Here is a 22272-nt window from a genome sequence, read left to right on the forward strand (position 1 = left end):
TTAAAAGTTGTAATTGCTTAGGCTTCCGCGGCAAGACTCAGTTAACGTAATAGTTTTCTGGGTTTGGTACCGCGTCATAATGTAAAAACTACTGCTGCTATAGAAAAACCAACGTTTCGGCCACGATTGCAGCAGCCTTCTTCTAGGTCTAATGGTGCGTTCTGACTCTGTAGTATCTTTTACATTTTGTTGTTAGTGTTCGCTGCGCATGCCTCTACGTCATAATTTTAAAAAGAAAGTTAGTTTCACTGGTCACTTAAGGAAGAAGGCGAGGGAACTTTATTTTAATAGTTTATTGCCGTGGAGGGAGAACGTGACCTCTGTTGTTCATTGGCTCTTGTGTTATGTACAATGATTGGTTGCCACCATCGAATGAGAAGTTGGCTGCTGTTTACCAACTGCTGGACATCGGCCGCGCGGCGGCAGTTACTCACCGGTAGTGCTCGTACCTCGTGTTGACAGTGTGGTCTGTTGGGCTCTGATTGCTGGCAGCCAAGATGGGGCAAGTCTCAGTCCATCCTCCCTGGTCATGTTGTTAGGGTGTTTAAATATTTCGATGGCCTCTCTGATTTTTCGTTTCGCCATAATAGGCTGCTTGGCCAACACACAGGCTTCGCTGAATTTTATTTCTTTTCCGCAGTCATGGTGGTGTTCTGCCACTGCGGATTTGTTGTGTTGCCCTAGACGAATATAACGCTCGTGCTCCCGAATGCGCGTTGCCATTGGCCCACCAGTCTCGCCAATGTATGCCTCTCCACATTCGTATTCCACCTTGTAAACGCCTGCAGTGTGTAATGCATCCACCTTGTCCTTGGTGGTGCCTAGCACGTCCTGGATCCTACGACCACTATAGAAGACAGGCTGCACTCCAACGCGCTGAAGATGTTTGTCTATTCGGTCAGTAACGTTTTTCACATAGAGTAAGCGTACTGTTGGCTGCAATTTGACTATTTCCTGCTTATATTTCTTGCTTGTGTTCGTCGACAAGGCTATGTTTATCGACTTATGGCTGTAACCATTGTCTAGAAACGTTGTGCGTAACCTTTTAAGCTCAGGTGTGGTGTTCTGAGCATCGCTTAGGCGCTGCGCACGGATTTCCAAAGAGCGGACGAGAGAGTTCTTCTGCGCTGGGTGGTGATAGGATTGTGCGTGCAGATACCTGTCTGCATGTGTAGGCTTGCGTTATACTATGTGCCCCAGCGTGCCCTCCGTTCTCCTGTACACTTCGACGTCTAGAAATCGGATAGCACCATTATTATCTACTTCCAGCGTGAACTGTATCTTCCCGTCCATATTGTTCAAATATTCCTGGAACTTGTGTAGCTCCGTTTCACCATGAGGCCATATAGCGAACGTGTCGTCCACGTATCTAAACAGAGGATGACAGACTAAAGGCCGAAATACTAAATGTCTCTTTCCAAAGCTGTTTCACAGAGGACGACTGCACTGTACTTCCTTCTCTCGATTGTCGCACAGACGACAAAATGGTAGATATCGAAATAGACGACAGAGGGATAGAGAAACAATTAAAATCGCTCAAAAGAAGAAAGGCCGCTGGACCTGATGGGATACCAGTTCGATTTTACACAGAGTACGCGAAGGAATTTGCCCCCCTTCTTGCAGCGGTGTACCGTAGGTATCTAGAAGACCGTAGCGTTCCAAAGGATTGGAAAAGGGCACAGGTCATCCCAGTTTTCAAGAAGGGACATCGAACAGATGTGCAGACATATATATCTATATCTCTAACGTCTATCAGTTGTAGAATTTTGGAACACATATCTTCGAGAATAATGACTTTTCTGGAGACAAGAAATGTACTGTGTAGGAATCAGCATGGGTTTCGAAAAAGACGATCTTGTGAAACCCTTCTCGCGCTACTCGTCCACGAGATTCAGAGGGCCATAGACACGGATTCCCAGGTACATGCTGTGTTTCTTGACTTCCGCAACGCGTTCGATACAATTCCCCACAGTCGTTTAATGAACGAAGTAAGAGTTCCTAGATAACGGAACGCCGTATGTCATTCTCAATGGAGATAAGTCTTCCGAAGCAAGAGTGATTTAAGGTGTGCCGCAGGAGAGTGTCATAGGACCGTTGCTATTCACATAATACATAAAAAACCTTGTGGATGACATCGGAAGTTCACTGAGGCTTTTTTCGGATGATGCTGTGGTATATCGAGAAGTTGTAACAATGGAAAATTGTACTGAAATGCAGGAGGATGTGCAGTGAATTGAAGCATGGTGCAGGGAATGGCAATTGAATCTCAATGTAGACAAGTGTAATGTGCTGCGTTTACATAGAAATAAAGATCCCTTATCATTTAACTACAATGTAGCAGGTCAGCAACTGGAAGCAGTTAATTCCATAAATTATCTGGGAGTAGGCATTAGGAGTGATTTAAAATGGAATGATCACATAAAGTTGATCGTTGGTAAAGCAGATGCCAGACTGAGATTCATTGTAAGAATCCTAACGAAATGCAATCCGAAAACAAAGGAAGTAAGTTACAGTACACTTGTTCGCCCACTGCTTGAATGCTGCTCGGCAGTGTGGGATCCGTACCAGATAGGGATGATAGAAGAGATAGAGAAGATAAAACGGAGAGCAGCGCCCTTCGTTACAGGATCATTTAGTAATCGCGAAAGCGTTACGGAGATGATAAACTCCAAAGGAAGACTCTGCAGGAGAGACGTACCTCGGTACGGGCTTTTGTTGAAGTTTCGAGAACATACCTTTACCGCGGAGTTAAGCAGTATATTGCTCTCTCCTAAGTGTCTCACGAAGAAACCATGAGGATAAACTCAGAGAGATTAGAGCCCACATAGAGGCATACCGACAATCCTTCTTTCCACGAACAATACGAGACCGGAATAGAAGGGAGAACCAATAGAGGTACTCAAGGTTCCCTCCGCCACACACCGTCAGGTGGCTTGCGGAATATGGATGTAGATGTAGATGTTGAACATTCAGTTAAGCCTCTATGTACTCCGCACAACGAATATGCACCATTTATGGCGAAGTGGTATATGTTTCCAAATAATTAATCAATGGCTGTACATGCAGTCTCATTAAAAATAGGTTGTGTACTGTGGAATGTTTTCGTGGCTGAAGTAAATCTCAGTACAGAAGGCATGCTGTTCCTCTTGTACTTCTTCAAAAAAATGGTTGAAATGGCTCTGAGCACTGTGGGACTTAGCATCTGTGGTCATCAGTCCCATAACTAACGTAAGGACATCGCACACATCCATGCCCGAAGCACGATTCGAACCTGCGGCCGTAGCGGTCGCACGGTTCCAGACTGAAGCCCCTAGAACCGCTTGGCCACACCGGCCGGCATACTTCTTCTTCTTCCATACTTAATTTCTTGTGCGTCTTGGGGCCGGCCCTTCAAGTCTTGGTACGCCATTCTGCACGTACTTGCGTGATTTCAGGGTGCAGCCCCATCGTAACCAGGTCTCTCTTTAAATTCTTATCCATCTATTTGGTGGGCGTCTGGTGCTCTTTTATGTACTTATAGCCAAAAATGGTTCTGTCATTAGATTAGGTTCATGAGGAATGACATCCCCAACCAGCGTAGGCACTTTTTTAAGTTTATCAGCTGTTTTTGCTACCTCAAACGGACTATTTCTTACTCTGCCTTTCAGGGCCACTTTAACGAACAGTGTAACAATCTTGCCGCTGTAAACCAGAGCTTCCGTTCGTATGATTTGCACATGGCCCAACATTCTGAACATTAAATCAGGTCTGATTTTATCACTCGTTCGTATACACTTTCTTAGACTTTTTCGCATAGTAGAAGGCTCATGTTAGCTGCCTCCACTTCAATTACGCAGTTTTTATACGGTTTTCATTGTCTTTATCCTTGGAAAATGAGGTACTTGAACTGATCAGTTGGTGACATAAGATTGTTGTGGTCGCTGTTTCGAACTGATGGCCGTTCTTTTCGTCCCAATTACCCTACGTTCTTGGCATTCTCGCACTTTCTAGCAAGTCGTCTTCAGTTTCTGGTAGACCTTCTACTATTAGAACTATGACGTTAGGGTATAAAAGTGTCCTTCGAGTTGGCTTCTGTTGATGTTCTTTGACATCGTTAATGGCCACGTTGTACAGCATTGGGCTCGAAACATGTCTTTGGTGGGTCCGAACATTTACCTCGAATTCTACGCTGTCACCTGTTGTCGTTCGTATCGTAATATATACTGCACGTAGCAAAATATTCAGGCATACGTTTGTAGCCTTTCTGCCTAGTAAAGAACCTTTATTTTAATATTTGTACCTTTTTCTGTTACAATTACTAAATTTAATTACATTCCTATGTTCTGACATGCACTGGTTCGAAAAATATAGCCTAGGTGCAGCTGGTCTGCCGGCGGTAGCGGCGTCACTATGTGGGACATAGTTTTTGCGTTACTTTGGCGAAACTTCCGCTGCCATGCCCACTTTACGCTGCGCCGTCAGGAACTGGCTAATCGCCGCAACCCGCGACGTGATGGATCGGCCGAGGATGTTTAACTGCGGGACGTAGCTTTCATTAGCTAATAGGAAAAGCGGAAGGGAGGGGTGGCTGGGGGTGGGGGCAGCATCCGGCAGTGCGCACACAGCACACCTCAGCTCCGCACAGCGCACCTGTCACACGCACCTCCCGTCGATTAGCAACGGCCGTCCGCCACTGGACGCACGCCACGTCTATCCTCCTGATGGATCACTGGCCATCCTTCAAAACCACTGCCAGCGAAACTCGTCCAACGCCTCCTGCCCCAGTCATCGGCACTGCTGCCTGCACACGCACTGTCAACACTTTCCTCGAAGATTTCCCTGTGCAGTGGTGCCCAAGATTTATAAGCGTTATTGTTTGTTGACTGCTTATTTACATATTACCCGGACACCTGGTTTAATACCGCGATGCACAATCAGTTCTGTTGCTGTCGTGATTTTCAGTTTGAAGATTGGTTTGATGCAGTCCTCCACGTTAATATATTCTGTGTAAGCCTCTTCCCTTCTGCGTGACTATTTCTATCTACACCCATCTGAACGCGGTTACTGTATGCAACCTAATGCGGTGGAATTTAGGAGCAATATAGGTTGCTGATTGGAAGAGGCTGCGGGTTGTGATGGCGTATCTGTAATACAGCATTAATACCATTTAATACAAACATTTCTTTAAATAAAGGATTAATTAAACGATTTCAAAAACAATGATTTAAAAACAGCTCAATAATTATAAGAAGAACCGTACTGGTTCGCGTTCATTAATAGTAATATTCAAAGCAACAAAACAAAAGACGTTTAGTGAGGGGAACAAAGTTAAGAATTTTTCGGTACAGTTACAAACTAGTACCAATCTCTGCTAAACAATACTCGTGCCTTTTCAGGAGATTTTGACCACTTTGTGTAAATGGTGGAGGAATTCTGGAAATTTCACCTCTAAGAAAACTTCTCGGCCACTCTAAATACACTCACACCTTCAAATCAAAACATAGGAAAAATATGGCACGGTTAAATCAGAGGAGTGAGACGGCCATGGCACAAGCGCGCTTGGAAACCATACGCTTACCAAATGCTTCACGGAGAACCTGAAAGGTCTCACTCGATGAAAGGAATGCCGCCCCGCCTTGTCGGAGTCAAGTTTTCGTATAGAACGATGTGGGCTTCCCTGTAAACTGCTACGCACACGTACTATGTTCTCGAGAGATTGGATGGTTTTCCAAGGACCGATTGACTATAGATTCGATGAGCTGGCAGTCGCACGGAAGTTTCTTACTCACTCTGATGTTGTTCCACGAGCAGAAATTGGATATCCCGGCTGAATCTCGAAACGCTTAGGAAAGCCACGTTTCAAGCGCACGACAAACTCGCCGTAGCGGAAAAAGCACTCCACCGTGAACACGCGACGTTCCTTCGATCAGTACGACATGATTAATGATCTGTGTATGGGATGAATCTTGACATTCCTCACTTCAAATACACGGCCCCACTGTCGCTGTGTCTTATTTCTAGCTCGCATTATTAAAATTTGAAATCGTCAAAACATTGTGAAATACCAAGTATTAAAAATAAGGGAAATACTATCATCCGGGAATAACTAAGTACATTAACACTAAAATCCTAAAATGAGAGGCATAAGTATACATTATGCTTAAAATGTAAACTACGCACAATGATAATGTGCAATGATCAACAGCCCACACCGTATCTTATTACACTAACAGAAAATTTTGTTCTCACACACACCCATGTAATTGCAAATTGCGAATAGCCTCAGATAGTCAGCTTATAACACACGCTTTTTTCAGTGAAGCATTAATACCAATTACTGTGGTAGTACCAAACGTAAAATTTGACAATTGAAGCAATATGTTTCGACAGTATCAACAGCCACAAGACCACACCTGAAACGAGTTCGAATGAAACAGAGCAAGGTAGGCAATGTAACAGCTTGACGACGATAGTGCTTTCGCAATAGAGTGACGATATGTGGTGAGCAACAAGGTGACAAGCTTTAAGGCCCAAGTTGGACCAGCAACCGCTTGCGGTTTGACAACTGTTAGATTTCCATATAATTTACGCATCTTCTTGGAGCGTTCCTACTTTGTAAATTGTAATATTAGAAGCCAAGATCGTTTGATATGATATAGTTTATATCATCGCCGGTTACTAAAATAAGTTGCTGTCATCTTCAGATTCTCAGTTCTCCCAGCAATATAAACAAACATCAGTTTCTCCGATGTAGAATATTCTCTTATAACAATAGGATAGCTCCACACTTGTTTGTCACACATAAAAACTTGATAAATAAAATGTCCATAGCTCCAACAAGAAATACAGGAGAGCAGAAGCAAAAACGGTTTCATCGGTAAAGATGATGCATCGACGACCAATCTTCCTCAGTTATCGTCGACGCATCACCTTTAATGATGTACCCGTTCTTTACTTCTGTACTCCTTATTGGTTCTATGGGTATTTTATTTAGCAAGTTTTTGCTATGTCCTCAATGTGTCCATGAGACTGATGGGTAGCTATATTTCTGAAAGAACTGAGAATCTGAAGCCCACAGCTAGCTACTGTCGAAGTGGTGATAAAAAGAATTATTTCACAACAAGAGCTGTTGGCTTTTAATATTACAGAATGTTTGAATTCCATACAGGACGTTTCACAATAAGCAAAGGCCGCTTGGGGTACCAACCTGAGTGAGTCGCTAGTAGCACCCAAGTGCAAGTTGTGTTGTGGTCTTCAGTCCAAAGACTGCTTTGATGCAGCTCTCCATACTACTCTGTCCTGTGTAGCCCTCTTCATCTCCGAGTAATTAATGCAGCCTTCGGATCAGTATTTATCTCTTGGTCTCCCTCCACGCTTCCCTTCAGTATTAAGCTGGTGATTGTTTCATGCCTCAGCACGTGTCCTATTAACCGATCCCTTCTTCTAGTGAAGTTGTATTCAATATCTCCTATTTAATTACGTGATCTGCCCATCTAATCTTCAGCATTCGTCTCTAACTACACATTTCGAAAATTTCTACTCTCTTCTTTTCTAAACAATGTATCACCCATGTTTCGCTTCCATATGTGGCTACACTCCACACAAATACTTTCAGAACAGACGTCCTGACACGTAAATCTGTACTCGATGTGATCAAATTTCTCTTTTTCAGAAATGCTTTGCTTGCCATCGCTAGTCTACATTTTATATCCACTCTAATTCGAGCATCATCAATTATTTTGCTGCTCAAATAGCAAAAGTCATCTGCTACTTTAAGTATCTCATTTCCCAATCTAATACCCTCTAAATCTTCAGATTTAATTCCAGTACATTCATTTATCCTTGTTTTTATTTTACTGTGTTCAACTTATATCCTCCTTTCAACGTACTGTCCATTCCGTTCAACTGCTCTTCCAAGTCTTTTGCTATCTCTGACAGAATTACAATGTCATCGGCAAGATTTGTGCGTATATAAGGGAGTGCCAACTGAAAACGGAACACCCGTCACAGCATTATAGTGTTCTACTCTCGAGGAACTTGACAAGCAGAGGACCCATAAAGACAATAAAAGAAGATCATGTGATCTTACCGAAACTTGTGCGAACAGCGGAGAAAATTTGGGATGTTTCCACTTTTGAGGTCGACATTTTCTCTCGGACTGTCGCAATGTTGTCGGGCGGGATAATCCTGTTGCACCATAAGCCCACCTCCACACTGTCGACGATGCCTACTCCTCCGCGATTTGGTTGGGAAACACTGTAACGTCATCCGTACAGCCCAAATTCTTCACCATGTGGTTTACGCATCTTCTGTGACCGAAGAAATACATAGGAGGACGTCGGTATCGGATGGACGTGGAAGTGCAAGAGTGAGCGCGGTTGTGGATCCGTCAGCGTGCGAGTACGTTCTACGAAACGGGAATTGGTCGTCTCACCTCCCATTGGAATAAATGCCTTAAAGCATGTGGTGATTTCCTTCGAATGCGTTCTTTACATGGTGCTGTTCTGGCTTGTTTTCGGTGTTTTCATTTGACTGACCCTCATACAAAGGATATCACACTTAATAGCGTTAGCTGATAAGTGTGAAAATGTATGGAGTAAAAGGGAGGGTAAGAGGGAGGGGCGGGAAGAGCGGTGCAGGGGAGGGGGGGGGGGGGCTTGAATGATAAGTCGCTTGCCTAGAAAAATGTTCTTGAACCAATCTCGGTAATAAGGCACTCAGTTTCCAAATGCACATTGCCCACATCTGAATGAATCCTCATGGCACGCCATGGAATCCATAACAAGTATCAAGGACAGTTAACTGGACACTCTCAGGCCTGAAAACTTCTTTGAACAAATTTACGAATAGTGCACACAGTTCTGCTCACAGCCACGCCCGTGCACGCCCGGCACAGTCTTCCCGAAAACCAGAGAAATGCCATCCGTACAATTCTTTGTGTGTTTGTCACCACTCTCTCGGCTATCGATAACCTCTAGCCCAATACAGCAAGCGAACGTTTTCGGTCTAGGCCGTGCTGCCCCTCCGTAACAGAACGCTGGATACTCTTCTCAGACCCGGTCAACATCGAACGGCTCGTCCCTTCTACCACTGTGCTGGCCGCGGCAGAATCTCAAGGCCCAAGATGCTGGCTCCGGCCGTTCGGCTGCTTGCACCAAGCAATTACGAACTGACTATACGGGAGGTAAAGGCCGTCTTAACTCGCAGCGATTTTTGTTGCAGCCAGTAATCGCCTCATGTGACAAAGCGTTCGCTGCTCTTCACTCGATTAGAAGCTATTAAGAGCTAGCGACGATTGGATTTGAATATGTTCAATAAAACTCTAGTAGCCGTGAGTGACGGTTATGTGAGCACTAGTAACCGCTGTATAGCTCAATTGTCGCTTGTCGCTTCATTGTTATCAGAAGTAGCGTTCGAAGTTTCTCAATTTGTTCATTGCTTTTGTTTTGTTTGTGTTTCCTTAAAATCATGATAGAGAAGTAGTGTGGAAATGTGTGAAAATGATCCGTCAAGGACGTGTTCAAATGTTTGGGTATTTATTGGAAATATGAAGGACTATGTGATAGAACTAACGATAACTTCTTGAGGAAGAATTCGCAGCAAAGTAGCTTTAGGTTACCTGTAGAACTGAATGAAACTCGATTGATATTCCCTCTGACGAACATCTTACAAAGAAAAATTAGAAGATAAAGGTCGCGTACAGAAACGGATTAGCCAAAGTGAAAAAATCCTTGAAAAGTGCCAAAGGGGCTGACGAAGCCTGTAAATCCATGTTACTGTGTGATTCAACGAAGTGGACTGATGATCAGCTGGCAGATAGATAGATGCGGTGTTGTTAAGACCTCTTAAAAAATACTACAAAGATTCCAAGCTGTCACCACTTGTCAGGTAACGCAAGGCGATTTGTAGTTCGGTCATGCTTGGAATTGCACTTCTCATCATTGTACCTTTTATCATTTTTTTGTATTCAAACAATTCACTAATTTTTCCTCAATGATACTTAGAATATTTTTGTAGACAAGTTGGTCCTCCGAATTCTGTTCTCCCAAACGCAACACAGAAACACTCATTTTTCCTACTTGACCAATGCACTCGAGAGCCCATCTTTTCTCCCCCAAGGTCTCTGTATCACACTTAACAAACATTTACGAAACTCAGCACCAGCCGAAGAAATCAGTCGTTTCAGAGCTATACTAATTCGTTTTTCCGACATTACAACCGATAAATGAGGTTTCTACGACACTCCACAAGCTACTACCTATTCGTACAAACCAGTTCCTCAGTGTGACTAGCTAGTAGCAGCCATATGACGTGGCGATCACTGTCCGAGAGTATTAGCAGCGACGGAAATCGCCTCACGTGACAACCTAAGACAGTGGCAGTTGTACAGCCCCGGGAGTTTCTACACCGCCAGCCTTGTGTTGTCGGCCGGCAGCGGTTTGTTCTTTTCTCAGCTTCGAGCCCCTTTCTGTTTACTGTCCTACACAAAAACTCCTTGCAACTATAGTGCTCTACCGTTCGTCAATTTATACTATTGGTACAATTGGCTGTCTGCCCCTCCCAGGAGCAATTCCTATACCGCCATTTAATAACTTCCGAATCATGTTCTTCAGCCTTTTGCGGAAAGACAGAATTTCAGTATTGCTTTAATGTGTCGGTACTCGAGAAGACGAGCAGCACTACTGATGCATTGATCAAATTTAAAAATAAGCCCCGCTCAACTTGTCCAGACCCAAGTTGAGTGTCTGTATCTATAATGCACACTGATGTATGTATTTCAATCCTACGTCTCCGTACCAGTACCGACGTCTAACGGAAAGTCATGATACTAACACTAACAACATTGCAAAACCTGCAGCGCACTGTCTGAACATCATTAATATAACGTTGGGTTCCCATACGATAAATAATTTTTCGTCTATACTTGCTCCAGTAACGTAAATTTAATAATAACCTCACAGTATAAGAGTAAGAGTCTGTTGGGGCCATAGCATGCTTTGCAGTCTGTAGTACCAGCAGGGCCCGCACTGAAAGATTGTTCTGTCCAGGTCTATTTGGAGTGCAGCTTATCTTACCTTGAGGGAGAAGGTGCGGTCCCACGCACTGACGAAGCCAGTGTGAACTCTATTAGAGATTTGCTAGTTCAGTAATTATCTGATATAAGGAATACGAGAAAAGGGATGCAATGTCGAAGAAATGCCATTTGCTGGAAGCTCCTGCTCGGAATCCGTTGGCAGGTTACTAGCACGGCAGTCCATGTGTGAGGTAATGAATGGACTAGAAAAGTACGTGAGTGTGGAACAAGCAGCGTAGAATCACTTTCAAAGAAAAGGACACACCTGATGCAGGTAAGATGAAACAATGGAAAAACCAAGATGGAATGTAACGATATTGTGAAAAGAATAGTAGCTACTCGTCATAAGGCGAAGATGCTTAGTCGCAGATAGCCACAACAGAAAGACTATCGGAAAGTGCGCTATCGGCCAGCAAGGCCTCCGTCAAAAAGAGACAACGCACACAAACACACACACATACACACAAGAGCGCGCGCGCGGTCCCACGCACACACACACGCACGCAACACACACACACATGTCCACAGTCTCTCGCAGCTGAACCCAGAACGAGGCTTCAGCTGCCAGCTGCCACAGGGTCTGGTTATGTGTGAGTGACTTGCGTTGGCCGAAAGCTTACTTTCTGACAGTATTTTTGTTGTTGTTGTTGTTGTTGTGCCTACCTGCGACTCAGCATCTCCACTATATGGTGAATAGGAGCTATCCTTTTCACAATAGCGTTAAGCGTAAGACAGGTCGCCCTGAGCTTCCGATCGTCAACGCCAGAAATGGTGTTGGCTACAAGGTAGAAAACCTATTAGCCAGTTACGTTAACAGGCAGCCATTCAGTTTTTTGTTACGCAGCGGAGTGCAGCTAATCTCCATTCTAAACGACTTCTGTATTCTCAATGACACCAACATCGCATCTGTAGGCATTAAAAATATGTATACCAATGTGCCTAAGGACCAAGTCCAGAATATTATAGCTGAAAATCCGCACACCCTTAGCAATCGTCCATTTGACGAAATTAATGAATTCTGAAGTTGTTAAGAACAGTTCTTAATTATAATTATTTCCAGTTTGGGGATTCTTTTTTATTCAAAAATGGGGAATAGCAATGGGTTCTGCATTTTATTACTGGCGGAGAACAATTTTCTGTCTATGTTTTGAACACTTTTGTGCAACGACACCCATGTTTCGGTGTAGGAATCCTTGATTAGTTTCTTTATATTGACCACCTTCTCTTAATATATAAGGGACCCATTTTTTTGCGGTTACTAGGTTGACCACTTGAATTTGCAACAGCCCGGTACTCAATTTTCAATAGAACACAGTGTTAATGGCACACTCCCTTACCTTGACCTCTTAATCACGCTAACAAACAGTACTTGTTTTTGATATTTACCGAAAAGCGCCAACCCCTGACACCGTGCGTCTTTGTTCTTCAGATCTCCCATTAAATATAAAAAGGCTGCCTTCCGTTCGCTTCTCCACCGCCAAGTCCCCCAAACTCCAAACTCTTCCTATCGAGAGTACTCGGTTATACCAAGTACTGCACTAGCTAATAGTACTATGTAAATGTTGTTCATAATATTAATAAGGAATTATTGAGGGAGACGCTTACTTCCTCATTTTCTTGCACGTGTTCCTTAGGACTTTCTTGTTAGCAGAAGAGCTAAGTGTTACGAGTGTGGGCCAAAATGCACATGTTTTAGCTCATGCAGGCTAGCGTGAGGACGGAAGAACTATACTGACGTGAGGCCTGGAACATGACAATGGATGAGAATTCAGAAAGAGGACGTAATTAGTTTGATACTTAACTTTACTCCATTGATGATGAACGTCACTCTTGACGGTACATGATTCACAACATTACCTGTTCAGAATACATTCTTGAACATAGTAATTATAGTAACTGAATAGGGAGGCTTGCTAGGTCGTATCAAATGACGTAGCTGAAGGCTATGCTAACCTTTCGTGTCTGCAAATGAGAGCGTATGTAGACAGTGAACCATCGCTAGCAAAGTCTGCTGTACAACTGGAGTGAGTGCAAGGGAGTCCCTCTAGCATAGACCAGCCGTGTGGTGGCGCTCGGTCTCCAATCACTGATAGTGGCGACACGCAGGTCCGACTTGTACTAACGGACCGCGGCCGATTTAGAGGCTACCATCTAGCAAGTGAGCAAGTGTGGTGTCTGGCGGTGACACCACAAGGACAATGACAACAAGAACTACCATCGCATTCTTTACTACGTCAAAAATTTAAGAAAAGATTCACATACATCGTACTTTTTTGTAGCGGACAATGTAGAAGCCAAATATAGACACAGTGCACAGTCACCGAGCAACCCAGTTAAGAACACAGGGGTTTATTCAATTTCCTCTAATCCGAAGTACATTGGGCTAACTGGTAGGGATTTCGACATTCGCTTTACTTCCCGACACAAATAAAAACGCGGGAACTGGGTCTTTTAAATATTATACAAACACGTAGAAATTCTAAAACTAAACTACCAAAGCACACAGATGAAACTGTATAAATGGCTCCAGATTAGTAACTCGTAAAATGTCCGAAAACCGTTTACTTCTTTGTTGCTGCTCTGTCTTTGCCGGCCGCTGATGCCAGTGGAATCATTTGAAATCAGTTGTGTATGAGGTAAGAATCAACAATGTAGCACATCTTTGCAGGCGTACTCTGTTGATCCAGAGTTCCTGTGACGCGTGCAGCAGAATTGGCAAAAAAAAAAAAAAAAAAAAAAAAAAAAAAAAGAACTCCGATCGTGTGTCCAGCACAGTGGAGGTCGTATTATTGAGCATATGGTGTAATGTCGACCCTGACAAGAGACCTAAACTTTAACATGCATCAATAAAGATGTCTTAAAACAGATTACACCTGTGTATCCCTGAGAAAGGGGCAGTTCAAAATGATGTGCCACATGTTCCCCTTCCCATTTGAAACACGTAAATCTAATCCAAGATGGCTGATTTCAAGATGGCCGTAGCTGCTAACATAGCTCCTATAAGTTGCGCCCTCACCTGCAGACTCTCCATACCAGACGCCACTGTGATTCCTCACACCGACTTTTACAGGGATGTATCCAGACTCTTGCCTCACCCTGTATGTAAACACCTGTGTTATACTCAATGAAAGATCAGTAATGTATGTAAAGTGTAAGTCGGCCGAAGCGGCCCAGCGGTTCTAGGGGATACAGTCTATAACCGCGCGACCGCTACGCTCGCAGGTTCGAATCCTGCCTCGGGCATGGATGTGTGTGCCGTCCTTAGGTTATTTAGGTTTCAGTAGTTCTTAGTTCTAGGGGACTGATGACCTCAGAAGTTAAGTCCCATAGTGCTGAGAGCCATTTGAACCATTTTTCTGAAGTGTAAACATCTGTACAGTACACGGAACAGGTACTTCGCTCGAGCACTAGTGATTTTTCAGTCACGTAATTAGCGAAGAAAAAATGAATACACTCTGCACGTACACTCTAATCCCTCTTATGCGATTATTGTCATATGCAGGGTGAACTATAATCCACTGACAAACTTTTAGGAGCTCTTCAGGGATACGATCTGATAATTTTTGGATAACGGAAGTACAGTCTCCAGCGACTCATGGCATAGTAATATAGTAACTATGAATTATTTGTTTTGTTACCGCAGCCACCCTTGTTTCTGTGAAAATACTTTCACAAAACTGTAGAAGTAAGTAATACGCTACTACTAAAATGTACAACATGATAAACAGAATAATGTGACAATTCCCGTTCACAGAACTGCTGTGATGTTCTTGCCTTCTTTGTGGGAATAGCTCTTCCATTCATTGCTACCAGTGAACAACAATAAGAGGCGCCCATTCGCTAACACTTCATCAATGAACCGATCCATAGTACTGCTAAGTATCGTTGTTACCGCACAACTACCCTACCGGAAGACAAAATTATAGCCAGAAGCGAACAGCACGGACTACAAACTTAGAAAACTGCTGCGGAAGCAAAGGGAACTTCACAGCAAACATAAACATAGCCAAAGCCTTGCAGACAAACAAAAACTACGCGTAGCGAAATGTAGTGTGAGGAGGTCTATGCGAGAGGCGTTCAATGAATTCGAAAGTAAAGTTCAATGTACTGAATTGGCAGAAAATCCTAAGAAATGTCAAAGCTGTAGGTGGATCAAAACAAAATGTCCAGACACTCTGAGACCAAAATGGTACTGAAAAAGAGGATGACAGACTAAAGGCCGTAATACTAAATGTCTCTTTCCAAAGCTGTTTCACAGAGGAAGACTGCACTGTAGTTCCTTCTCTCGATTGTCGCACAGATGACAAAATGGTAGATATCGAAATAGACGACAGAGGGATAGAAAAACAATTAAAATCGCTCAAAAGAGGAAAGGCCGCTGGACCTCATGGGATACCAGTTCGATTTTACACAGAGTACGCGAAGGAATTTGCGCCCCTTCTTGCAGCGGTGTACCGTAGGTATCTATAAGACCGTAGCGTCCCAAAGGATTGGAAAAGGGCACAGGCCATCCCCGTTTCGAAGAAGGGATGTCGAACAGATGTGCAGAAATATATACCTATATATCTAAAGTCTATCAGTTGTAGAATTTTGGAACACGAATTATGTTCGAGTATAATGACTTTTCTGGAGACTAGAAATCTTCTCTGTAGGAATCAGCATGGGTTTCGAAAATGATGGTCGTGTGAAACCCAGCTCGCGCTATTCGTCCACGAGACTCAGAGGGCCATAGACACGGGTTCACAGGTAGGTGCCGTGTTTCTTGACTTCCGCAAGGCGTTCGAACAGGTCCACACAGTCGTTTAATGAACAAAGTAAGGGCACATGGACTATCAGACCAATTGAGTGGAATGGACTGAGGAGTTCCTATATAACAGAAAGCAGCATGTCATTCTCAATGGAGAGAAGTCTTCCGAAGTAAGAGTGATTTCAGGTGTGCCGCAGGGGAGTGTCATAGGACCGTTGCTATTCACAATATACATAAATGACCTGGTGGATGACATCGGAAGTTCACTGAGGCTTTTTGCAGATGATACTGTGGTGTATCGAGAGGTTGCAACAATGGAAAATTGTACTGAAATGCAGGAGGATCTGCAGCGAATTGACGCATGGTGCACGGAATGGCAATTGAATCTCAATGTAGACAAGTGTAATGTGATGCGAATACATAGAAAGATAGGTCCCTTATCATTTAGCTACAAAATAGCAGGTCAGCAACTGGAAGTAGTTAATTCCATAAATTATCTGGGAGTACTCATTAGGAGTGATTTAAAATGGAATGATCATATAAAGTTGATCGTCGGTAAAGCAGATGCCAGACTGAGATTCATTGGGAGAATCTTAAGGAAATGCAATCCGAAAACTAAGGAAGTAGGTTACAGTACGCTTGTTCGCCCACTGCTTGAATACTGCTCGGCAGTGTGCGATCCATACCAGATAGGGTTGATAGAAGAGATAGAGAAGATCCAACGCAGAGCAGCGCCCTTCGTTACAGGATCATTTAGTAATAGCGAGATTATAGACAAACTCCAGTGGAAGACTCTGCAGGAGAGACGCTCAGTAGCTCGGTACGGGCTTTTGTTAAAGTTTCGAGAACATACCTTCACCGAAGAGTCAAGCAGTATATTGCTCCCTCCTACGTATATCTCGCGAAGAGACCATGAGGATAAGATCAGAGAGATTAGAGCCCACACAGAAGCATACCGACAATCCTTCTTTCCACGAACAATACGAAACTGGAATAGAAGGGAGAACCGATAGAGGTACTCAAGGTTCCCTCCGCCACACACCGTCAGGTGGCTTGCGGAGTATGGATGTAGATGTAGATGTAGAACTTAAACGGATTAAAGAGGGCATTTCTGTTGACAACAACAAACCTCGTGAGTGAATGGAAACAATACATATAGCACACAGCATGAAATTTCACTGTTCTGCACTGTTTTCAGTGCAATACAAAGCTAGCTGGGGGAAGAAGCCAAACGGAATACCATAACTCTGTAACGTGAACAACCTCTGAAAGTTTGCTGGTGGAGCCCAGGTTCATACCGTAAGTAAGACAAATACAGTGTTTGTAGCAGAATTGTCGCATAACACCCTAAGAATACTCAAAAGGGCTTAACGTGCACAGTTCCTCATTTTTTTTTGAAATACTCCCATGTAGGTACACTGTGTTTTGGACGATAGCGACCTGCCTCCTCTAAGAATTGTGTTCATGGTTAGGCCGGCTAACGCTGGGTGCCTAAGCGTCTTTTATACGGTTTGCTTGACGGACTCAATGGGCTTTCCTAGAGCTCCACCATTCATCTGTTCTGTTAATGATTCCATGTGGTGACTGCAATTCATATCCTTTAGCAGCGCGGGATTAGCCGAGCGGTCTACGCGCTGCAGTCATGGACTGTGCCGCTCGTCCCGGAGGAGGTTCGAGTCCTCACTCGGGCATGGGTGTGTGTGTTTGTAGTTAGGATAATTTAGGTTAAGTACTGTGTAAGCTTAGGGACTGATGACCTTAGCAGTTAAGTCCCATATGATTTCACACACATGTTAAGTTTTTTTGATTTAACATATCCTTTCTTGGCGTCATCTCTCTCTCTCTCTCTCCCTCTCTCTCTCTCTCTCATACACACACACACACACACACACACACACACACACACACACACACACACACACACGTGCGTGCGAAATACCCCGTCCCCCTCTCCCCGCCAATATACAAACAGTGAGACGAACTCAAAAAGTTCCGTGCTAACTCTGTAACAGGACACTATCAGACTGGTTCCGTTTACTATAGACATTACATCTTACTTGCATCCACATTTGAAGAGAATTTCCATCTATGACACCACGATTCACTTGTAAAATTATTTTCAGATCGTTATGCATTTCCTTTTGATAATCCAATTGAAACATTCTTATGCACATTACCGACAGCAACAATCGTCACTTATCTCTGGCAGCCCGCTGCAGTATGCGGGAAGACGCAGCGCTGCTACAGCTAACCTGGAAAATCGGAACAGTACATAGCATAACATCAACACTAGTTGCTCCGATTGTTAGTAAACCTGGTCACACAACCTCTTCATCTTCCATAAAATGCATTACAAAACGCTTCTGATACAGGGCTTGGTAGTTACAATCATTGCATCCTAATAGATCTACAGTCACATCTTCATAATCAACGCTATTCGAAACATTTCTTTGACTGAACTTACATGGACTAGATACCTGAAATCTTTATTCTCCTATGCTTGTAACACTGTTTCTTCTTTCCTTTGAATGGTCGTTCACGTTCAACTCATATAGTGGATGACGTGAATGTAATTTCAATAATATCCCCGCTATATTTCTATTGAAAAAGTCCTGTAATTGGACAAAAGTAAATAAATAAATAAATAAATATATAAAAACAATTAATAGGCTGAGCTTATGGCACTGCTATACTTTGTTTTAATTCACACTACCTGTCAGAAAACGTGAAACACCCAAAAGACCTGGTCAGTTGTCACCGTACAGACCATTGGTGGGTGCGTAAATGACTGGATTTGGAATTCTCTGTCGTAGTGCATTAGTGATGGTCGTGTTTACCGTTGTTACCAGGCCTGGTAGGGTATGTAAGGTGAGGGAAAGCTTTAGATGCTGGGTGATCACTCTGAAGGACATGGATATGCCGCGTACTATTCTGAGACAGCGTTATCAGCAACTGACAGGGTTTGAAAGTGGGCTCATTAAGGGCGTTCATTTGGATGGCTGGTCGAATCGCACAGTAACTAGATTTTTTACACATACAGATGTGACAATGGGACTGTGTTGGACTGTTTAGGCCCCTCGTCAAGGTTCCTGTACACCACAACAGACCACCACGAGGGAGGATCACCGTATTGTGCATCAAGCACAACGTAACAGCTTACGTATCCACCTGCAACTTGAGAACAAGTAATGGGATCCCTTCAACATTCTCTGTCAACTGGCACCATTCGTCAGAGACAAGCAGCAGCCGTATTATGTTAGTCCCATACAGTGCGTATGGTACCTTTAATACCATAACACTAATGGCTGCCCTTGGAGCGGGCCCGTCACCTGTTCAAAAATGGTTCAAATGGCTTTCAGCACTATGGGACTTAACAGCTGAGGTCATCAGTCCCATAGACTTATAACTACTTAAACCTAACTAACCTAAGGACATCACACACCACCATGCCCCCGACCGTAGCAGCTGCGCGGGTCCGTACGGAAGCCCCTAGAACCGCTCGGCCACAACGGCCGTCCCATCACCAGTAAGTGTGGGCTGGTGATGAATGGAGTCACATCGTTTTCGGCGATAAGTCACTGTTTTGCACTATCCCGGATTACCATCGTCCTTGACAATAGCGGCGGCGACCTGGAGAGAAGTCTGCTAATGTTTTAGAGAGTCATAGCCATGTTGTACCTGGCGTCAAACCATGGAGAGTGAACGTATAGGAACAACCGTCTGTTTAAAACCGATAACTGTTTTTTGGCATTTCTTTGGAGTTGATGATAACAAGTTGTCATTTTTTGGTAATAACGGGATGAAAATACAGTAATCAATTTTCCATTAGCAGTGTTGCTAAAATTTTTGTTTTTTAGATACAACTTTTAAAAAAACTAAACAGTAATATTTATTCACGCAATTTCCATTGCTTTGAAATGTTGTGTTATATAGAAGATGGTTGAGACAATAATATACCTATTGCCATGTAGCGTGGCCTATTGGATGGCACGCATGTACATGCAGTGTGCAAGACTTGCCTCCACTTGGTCTATATGGTCGTTCGTCGCTATCGTTGCCAAACATCGACTGTACTGCACCATCCCTAGACTGGAAGTATCGAGCTACATTGAACTTAATGATTTTCGACGGGACCACAACGGAGATTTCTGGACGAAAGTACATTTCATCAATTTTGTTATTCCCCTAGAGGACTGTAACGAAAAATGCATTAAGAAATATCCGTTCGAAACGTATGGCAGGCAAAGTCCTAACTGAAAAGTTTCTAAGCAGCCTTAAAGACAGAAGTGCAAAAGTATTACAGAACTCTCTGATTCATAGCCAAAAAGAAAAAAAAAACCTTCTCCAGCCGATGTGGCAGAGCGGTTCTAGGCGCTTCAGTCTGGTGTCGAGCGACCGCTACGGTCGCAGATTCGAATCCTGCACACATCCTGATGTGTGTGATGTCCTTAGGTTAGTTAGGTTTAAGTAGTTCTAAGTTCTAGCGAACCGATGACCTCAGATCTTAACGCGCATAGTGCTCAGAGCCATTTGAACCATTTTTGTAAAAAATCTACGTAAACTCTCTTTGCTGGTAAATCTGTTACAGATTTGAGTAAAGAGGTAAATGGCTGCTTGGAGTAAATTGATAAACTTTCACCTTTACTTCAAACGGAGGAGATCAGAATATCTGCGAACCCTCTTACGCCATCACATTATCAGGAAGTAGCGAAGAGTTGGCTGGTGCAGAGTGAAAGTTTATTTTCAAGAGAAACAGAAGTCATACTTTCAGGAGCCTTTACTATCGGCAAGCACTTATTCTTTTGGTTTTTGGGATCAGAGTAAAATATGTACGCCAGTCTTGTCACTTGTAGACGGAAAATATTTATCGTTATTAGAAAGTTCTGTTGCTTTTGGAAGATTAGTATCGTCTTTGAATGATATCGTCTCTGATAAAGGACTTACAGAAGAAGACATCGCAGTAAGAGTATTTGTGAGTAGACTGGACAATAAAACTACAAAGACATACCAAGGCTGACTACATAAAGCGGGTTAGAGTGGTTGCAGGTAGTGGAAGTTTTGCCGGGATGAAGAGTATTGAACCAAAGTATTGCACCATAGAGAGGATAGGTGCACAGAACAATTACATTATTGTGAAATTACGAAAGTATTATTCCTTAGACAATTATACTGCGACCTTCAAATTTCGAAAACGGTATGCATAACAGTAGAAGAAGCGTTGCACCAGTACAGAAAGAAAAGATTGCGACGCTCGCCTGTTCCTAGAGTTTCGGAAATAAAAAAGTGAGACAATCTCAATTTTGCGAACCAGGCCCTAATACTTCGTCGTAAACTTGAGGCTTTATGAAAAAATGGACAGCGTAATGTAAGAGCCGAATGATGCTCTTCGTCGAGAATTCTGTCATCTCTGTGCTGAATCAATTTAGAGAAGCATGCGAATTGCCACGGAGGAAAGGTGTAAAAAAAAATTGATTCCGTATGATAACTGTTCACCCCTCGGAAAGTTTAACCCGTTCCTGTTTTTATTCGCAGGGTATTTCAGGAAAGTGTCAGACAATCTTGCGACGCTTCTTTACTATTTCCCGCCCCGTACGAAGGCCTCTCTGTTCCCACATACCACGTTCGATGGAAAAGAGTGAGGAAATACTTGATGGCTATATTTGCTTACAGGCTATCTACCTCTTCATCCACTGAAATTGTCTTCCGAAATTTTCTCTGGCTGAAAGTCCAGTTGCTCCAGCAAATCAGATGTTGGGTAAAGAATTCTGACAGTTAGACACTCCGTAGACATGGATGTAATCAGAGACGGCGCGCTGGCTTAAATGGCTAAGTCTATGATGAGTGCGGAATTCTACCGTGGCCTTTCCAAGGAATGATCTGGGTGCTGAGTGGTCGTGATTAGCTCAATCGGTAGAGAACTAGAAGAGTCGGAAGTTCCATGTTAGAGATAGTCAAGAGTTTTCAAATCAACACACACACCGCTACAAAGTGAAAAACAAAACAATCTTCATAATGAAGGCTGTACTGCTTGAAGAAGAAGGGAGAAAGCCTTTATTCAACAGTGAATGTGAAACTGCGTATCACCGTGACATCGAAAAATAACAGGCGTATATCATAAATACTACGAGGGGCGTTCAACAAATGATGCAACACTGTTCTGTTCTCGGTCGATTTTAGGTGAGAAGATACCGAATTTGTTGTTTGATATCGTGAAACATTCCGGATTCAGCCCATATAGTCCCGATAGATCGAGATGCAATAAGTAGCCTTCGAAAATTGCGTCTTTAAAGAGGCGAGTTCCAATCATTCAGCTGTAGTTCTTTTTTTTTTTCAGGGAAAACAGAGCATCGAAGATTTGAATAGGCGCTTGCAAAATATCTGCTGAGACGTAGCAGAGAACAAACGAGCCAGCCTACAGCGCGGAGCTCGTACCTTCCGACTTCCACCGTTCCGAACGAATGAAAGATGCACC

Source organism: Schistocerca gregaria, chromosome 2 (genome assembly GCF_023897955.1).
Source record: "Schistocerca gregaria isolate iqSchGreg1 chromosome 2, iqSchGreg1.2, whole genome shotgun sequence".
In the NCBI taxonomy this organism is placed as follows: Eukaryota; Metazoa; Arthropoda; class Insecta; order Orthoptera; family Acrididae; genus Schistocerca; species Schistocerca gregaria.